The sequence below is a fragment of the Tachypleus tridentatus genome, chromosome 4 (genome assembly GCF_004210375.1).
Source record: "Tachypleus tridentatus isolate NWPU-2018 chromosome 4, ASM421037v1, whole genome shotgun sequence".
NCBI classification, from domain to species: Eukaryota; Metazoa; Arthropoda; class Merostomata; order Xiphosura; family Limulidae; genus Tachypleus; species Tachypleus tridentatus.
This window is the reverse complement of record NC_134828.1, coordinates 75,467,426-75,474,675: the sequence shown is the minus strand read 5'-3', so window position 1 is coordinate 75,474,675 and position 7,250 is coordinate 75,467,426.

Sequence of the window (7,250 nt, the reverse complement as noted above, 5' to 3'; positions counted from 1 at the left end):
CGTTACAAGATAGTGTAGGAGAAGTTTTTATATAATACTTCTTGTTTTCGTTGACAATTTTTTTTATTCTATTTGGTATCGTTTTGAAAATTGAGAAGCAAATGGAGTTTGTCAGATTAAGATTGTGCAGGTTTTTAATCTTTTTTCTCGAAGGCACGTGACTCTGAGATGGGTTGTGGATAAATGGAATGATAAGTGTGACGTCATCTTCTATGCTTAGTTACACGGTGAGAGAAAGTGTTGAGAGAGGAAGATGGTCGTGTAATACGCCGTTTATTATTATTAAACCGTAACTAGTTTTTACAAAGTCTAAAGAATCTCAAGGAAAAAAAAAGTCAAGCAACTATTTTGTTCGCTTAAATGAAAGAGAATTTTATCTCAACTTATAAATAGTAGATTGATATAGCGCTGTTATCCAAAAAGTAGAAGATAACTATTTCAGGTGACGAGCACATCTATAGTAGAAAGACAGAGAATTCTCGTGGAGATTACGAACTTCATTTTTTTTTTTTACCAAAATAAAAAGTCACGAGGAGAAAATGGCCTATCGATTTTTTCAGAACATCATAAGATAAGTGGATAACTTTTTCTTAGAGAAATGCAGTTTCTCCTAGAAAGTTACAAAATTACTTTGAACTATTCGTTGCTGAAAGAGAGGATCTTATAGTCTTTTGAAAAGCTGGCTCATGTTTGTGTTGTAAGGGGTTCGTTCACTCCTATCTAGAGCTACTGATGTTTGTTTATCCAAGGTTTGTATGATGTATACCTGTTTGTAATACTTTTGTCCTGGTACGTTTTAGTGATTTTTAAATATTTGTTTTGATATCATTCGTAGTCTTGGAAAAATTCTTTCAGATATTTTATTCCGAAAATCGTTATAATTAGGAGAGTGTCTCGTCAGACAAACCAAGGCTGCTATGTGTGTATATATAACAACATTTACATAATATTATTGTTTGCTTTGTGAATTATAGTCAGGATTACAGTTTTATATATATATATGTAAATATACATACACACACACATAATGTTCGTAACGTTACGTATGGAAATATTTGGTGTCAGGCAGGAAGTCAATAATATTGTTAAATATATACAAGTCTAATAATAGTAGACATGAAAAGGGACAAAAATGAAAAACGCTAGATAAAATCCAGCACTACTGTGACCTTATGGAAAATGAATTCTCACCAAGATATGATAAATTGAGGTTTGTGCTAGTTACTGACTTTATAATTCTTAGTTGTTTGATGCTGAAACTCTTTCGTTGTTTGATCAATAATATCGACAAGAAAAGGGAGAAATGTAATAATTATAAATCAACTTGTCCGATTTTGTAAAGTACGATTTTTATTGTTATGATTTTTCTTCGACAAATTCGAACATGTTACGTTTTAAACAGACGTTGCCTACGTTATATTAAGACGATTTTGGAGACTTATGACGTCGTTTCAAATCATGTTTGTACCACACCGCCGGTTTCTGACTTTCGTTCAGCGAAGTAATTGGTTTAAAACTGTTATGTCCAAACCACACCACTCCTCTCTGCTGCTTTCCATAATGTCTACAGTGTACAAGGACGACTGTTTTCAAGCGTCTATCTCAAAACAGCCTCTCAATCCGTCGACTTGACTGCTATATTGTTGTATGTAATGACATGAATAGTTGGTTCATTCTCCAGCTGCTTGCAGTATTCAACATTTGAATTATATGTCGCGGAAGCAGTTTTTGTCACTTTTCCAGTTAGAGATCCTTTTTGATTGTATTGCTTACTGTTTCTTCGAAAGGTGTCGCAGGGACGCATGTTCGTTCATTCTTTCCTATTAGAATACATGACTGGGATACGATTTCTTGCGAGTCTGAATGATCCAAGTGCTTCAAGTTGGGTTAATATTTCTTTGTTTTTCAGTGTCCGGACCGGCATGGCCTGGCGGGTTAAGGCGTTCGACTCGTAATCTGATTGGTCGCAGGTTCGAATCCCGGTCGCACCAAACATGCTCGTCCTTTCAGCCGTGGAGGCGTTATAATGTTACAGTCATTCCCACTATTCGTTGGTAAAGAGTAGCCCAAGAATTGGCGGTGGGTGGTGATGACTAGTTGCCTTCCCTCTAGTCTTACACTGTTAAATTAGGGACGGCTAGCGCGGATAGCTCTCGTGTAGATTTGCGCGAAATTAAAAAGAACAAACAAACAAAACAAAATTTTCAGTGTCCGTAAGTACAAGGGATATTTGTTTGTTAATATGAACGTATCAATAAAGTTTGCTGAATAGGGTTGTTACATACTAATCCTAAGAGTGATCAGTTTTCGGTGGCGTGACTCTTGAAACGCCTAAGAATGCCACTTCAGATCGGCTGTAGTTCTCACGCGATCTGCTGATTTGCATATTCAAACTTGTTTTAATATGACGTTTTCAATTCTCTGTATTTGTAAATTTATAGTGAGAACAAAAACATATTCAAACACACAATGCGATATGTGTGTTTTTATGTATAATATACTTGTTTGCTTCAGAATTTTTTCGCAAAGCCAGCTACAGATAGTTTATATATGTGTCGAGCCATCCCTAATTTGGAACTGACTAGTCGAAAGGCAGTTATCCAACAGTATCCAGCACGTACCCTTAGGCTGCACTTGTCTGATAGACGAGTAAGATTTGACCATCACTCTTATTGCACACCCACGGCCGCAAGGTGCGGGGCGCGTTCGTGCGAACCATGAACGAAAGATTGGAAAGGCCATTCGTCACCTCAAAGAAAAAGTTTTCACGAGTGACGTGTGTTTCACCTACTTAGTTAACAACGCATTGGGAAACACTGAGTGGAAAAGGAAATCTAATATATTTAAAGATGGCAGTATGTATCTAGTATTTTATTTAGATTTATAAAAGATGGCGGTATGTAACTAGAGTATTTTATTTAGATTTTCTCACATGGCAGTATGTAACTAGAGTATTTTATTTAGATTTTCTCACATGGCAGTATGTAACTAGAGTATTTTATTTAGACTTTATCACATGTCGGTATGTAACGAGAGTACTTTATTTAGATTTTCTCACATGGCAGTATGTAACTAGAGTATTTTATTTAGATTTTCTCACATGGCAGTATGTAACTAGAGTATTTTATTTAGACTTTATCACATGTCGGTATGTAACGAGAGTACTTTATTTAGATTTTCTCACATGGCAGTATGTAACTAGAGTATTTTATTTAGATTTTCTCACATGGCAGTATGTAACTAGAGTATTTTATTTAGATTTTCTCACATGGCAGTATGTAACTAGAGTATTTTATTTAGATTTTCTCACATGGCAGTATGTAACTAGAGTTTTTTATTTAGATTTTCTCACATGGCAGTATGTAACTAGAGTATTTTATTTAGATTTTCTCACATGGCAGTATGTAACTAGAGTATTTTATTTAGATTTTCTCACATGGCAGTATGTAACTAGAGTTTTTTATTTAGATTTTCTCACATGCCAGTATGTAACGAGAGTACCTTATTTAGATTTTCTCACATGGCAGTATGTAACTAGAGTATTTTATTTAGATTTTCTCACATGGCAGTATGTAACTAGAGTTTTTATTTAGATTTTCTCACATGGCAGTATGTAACTGTATTTTATTTAGATTTTCTCACATGGCAGTATGTAACTAATATTTTATTTAGATTTTCTCACATGGCAGTATGTAACTAGAGTACTTTATTTAGACATTTTCCCATGTAATAAAAAAGATGTTACTTTTGACATACAGCGAAACCAACTTTATTTGACTGTACTTGTTTAGTGGTCTAATTAACGAAGGGCATGACGAGGTAGTTAGAGAACTCGACTCGTAATCTGAGGCTCATGGGTTCGAATTCATATCCCACCAAACATGCTCGCTCTTTCGGTCGTGGGGTTCTTATAATTTGACGGTCAGTCCCATTACTCGTTGGTGAAAGGAGTAACCCCATGGTTGGCAGTGGGTGGTGATGACTAGTTGACTTCCTTCTAGTCTTTCACTGCTAAATTAGTGTAGCTTTGCATGAAATTTAAAATAACACATACTAAATTAATGAGAGGAATGACGTTCCCCTCATTAAAATAAACATTAATTTCTTCCCCTCCCTGTTAACAAAATTAAATTTATGCCTTTGTTTGAAGATGTTTTCAGTAATGTTCTAATCTGAAGTAATTATGTTCTGAGTCATTTATTACCATTTAAAAGCCAGATTACAAGTTCAAGTAGTATTAATTAGATATTCTTATTATGACGAAGACTTGATATATCAGTATGTCGTACGCGTGCCTATGCAGATCTGGAAAATTTGGAATTTTGCCCACAGAAAGTCGCGGAAAGAATGCGGACACCCTGCTTTCGGACATGTTGCACCAGCAGTGAAGATGGAATGAGTTGAGCTTGTGTAAAAACATTGTCTTTATGTTTCTACCCATGTTTATTGTAACGACTTAGAAATGGGAAAATTTAGTAGCACATTTTAAGACATAAATCTTTATCTACGCAATTTAGCATTTACATTAACTTCGCGAGATATGTGTGTATAATATATATATATATATATATTAGTGAAAAATTAATACATTTTGATAAAGTTAAGTAAACAAAATCACAAGGAATATTATATATATATATATATCGGGTCTCCAGCTTGCTAAATAGTAAACTTAGGGGCATGCAACTGAAAAATTTGGGATTGCATTTCCGGCGGTGGACACAGTGCAGATATTTTGTTATGTCTGTAATTTTACATTTAACATTAAACTATAACAATCGTATATGAGAAATCAAGCACCTATATTAAATTAATCTAATAATTTATTACTAAGTATATATCAAAATAAATTTCTTTGGAGATGTACTAATGTAAAATAATAAATATTTAAGTAATTACACTCGGTAGATTAAGTAAACCTGTAGAAACGTTCATTCCATCTAATTGGAGTCTCGGATCGTTATGGGTTTAACGTATTGCTTTTTTGCAAACTAACATTTGTGGATGTAGTGATTCACTTACTTTTAAAGTGTTTGTTACAATTGCCAATGGCCCGGCATGGCCAGGTGGTTAAGGCACTCGACTCATAATCCGAGGATCGCGGGTTCGAATCCCTATCACACCAAGCACGCTCGCCCTTTCAACCGTGGGGGCATTATAATGTGACGGTCAATCCCACTATTCGTTGGTAAAAGACTAGCCCAAGAATTGACGGTGGGTGATGATGACTAGCTGTCTTCCCTCTAGTCTTGCACTGCCAAATTAGGGATGACTAGCGCAGATAGCCCTCCTGTAGCTTTGAGCGAAATTCAAACCAAACCAAACAGGTGCTTACTATGGTGGACTTGTTCCTCAGTGAGTTAGCGGTAAATTGTCGGACCTGTATCACTAAACATCCTAGGTTTGATTCCCTATTATATAGCTTTGGTGTGAAACAACAACAGTGTAGTATGAACCTGACGAATTAAGAACAAGTGGATTCCTAAAAAAAACACAAAAAATAACGCTTGACTCTATTTGAATAAAAGAGAATCACGTACATTTTTCGTTATATATTTTGTGATTTTCTAACTTTTCATGTTAATGTTTGGTTGAGAAGGCAGTGAGAGTGGGAACTGGAATTTATTTTATGTTTTGCGTCTTTGACGCCGATATAATGTTGTAAATATAACTTTTGTGTTTCAACAGAACTGGGTTGAAAAACACTTACCTGACTTAAAAACAAATTGTCCATTGTGATCAAATACAAAGCTGAGGGGGAAAACTTACAAGATAAATAGCATAATTTGTACGCTTCGTGCAAAAATCCTGCGCAGAAGAATTAAAACGAATGTAAGTGCTTTATGAGATATACAATAACATATGATTGTTAATTTATTTTATGTTACACAATTGCAGGTAAATCTCTACATATTTCCATTGGAGAATTAAAATTTTGCTAGCAATAGTTCCCGAACATCCAAGAAAGAACTCTCTACCCTAAATGGTTTATATATTTTGTCGGTGCTGTTTATACAACCTTGACACCAGGCTGGAGAAACACTTGCGAACGAAGTCTTCAGGCATTCAGCCTACGTCATCCCATTTGTGGGTGATGTTTGATAAAACCCTATCCAGAAATGAGCCACATTATATTTGGCACAAATCACTCACAGAAACGTATAACGTATTCGGCATTTAATTACTTGCATCTTTTTTACTAGGGTATTGGGAAATCCGTATGATAAAAAAAACAAAGGTATTCACCAGAAAATGTTTGGAGACAATTCCTAACAGAATCGCGTACAGGAGAGTTTCAGGTTTACTTTATGTGAAGCTTTCGGGACATGTTGTAATACAGATCCATTTATAGTTGATTAATTTGTTAGATGAAATACAGTTTTATTATACCCTTCGGTGGCACAGCGGTATGTTTGTGGACTTAAAACGCTAAAAATCAGGTTTCGATACCCATAGTGGGTAGAGCACAGCATTGTGCTTAACTCCAAAATATTTTTTTATTATAAATATAATAAGGTAAATAATAGATTACAAACGGAACTTCTACATTAGCACATATTAAGCACTTGGTCGAGTTTGTCTTGATTAGTGGTTTTGATAATTATTTATTGGCCCGGCATGGCCAGGTGGGTTAAGACGTTCGACTCGTAATCTAAGGGTCGCGTGTTCGAATCTCCGCCACACCAAACATGCTCGCCCTTTCAGCAGTGGGGGCGTTATAATGTGTGGTCAATCCCAATTATTCGTTGGTAAAAGAGTAGCTCAAGAGTTGGCGGTGGGTGGTGATGACTAGATGCCTTCCCTCTAGTTTTACACTACTAAATTATGGACAGCTAGCCCTCATGTAGCTTTGCTCGAAATTCAAAAAACAAACAATTATTTATTTGTGCTTGTGAGATATTTTGTTTATCCCCAAAACTTTCCCGTGTACCCGTGTAAATCATACACTTGTAAACTCTAATTTCAGGTTTTAAGTTACCATAGGGACACACATGGAACTAAAATTGTCAGTTACTGTGGAAGTGTTCAAAATATTTATTGCAATTTATGCAGAGCTCGGAGTTAATAGGTATTTGGAATATGTTTTATATTAGTTTATACAGTGTTTAACCTTCTTGGTATGCAACTTAAAATCGAATTCACCAGTTGTTCTGAATAATGAGCAGGATGTTTCAAGAAAAATAATAATTAATCAGATGTACTGTTGAAATAAATAAAACGGTGTTAAAAAATCCCTACTTTAATTCCAA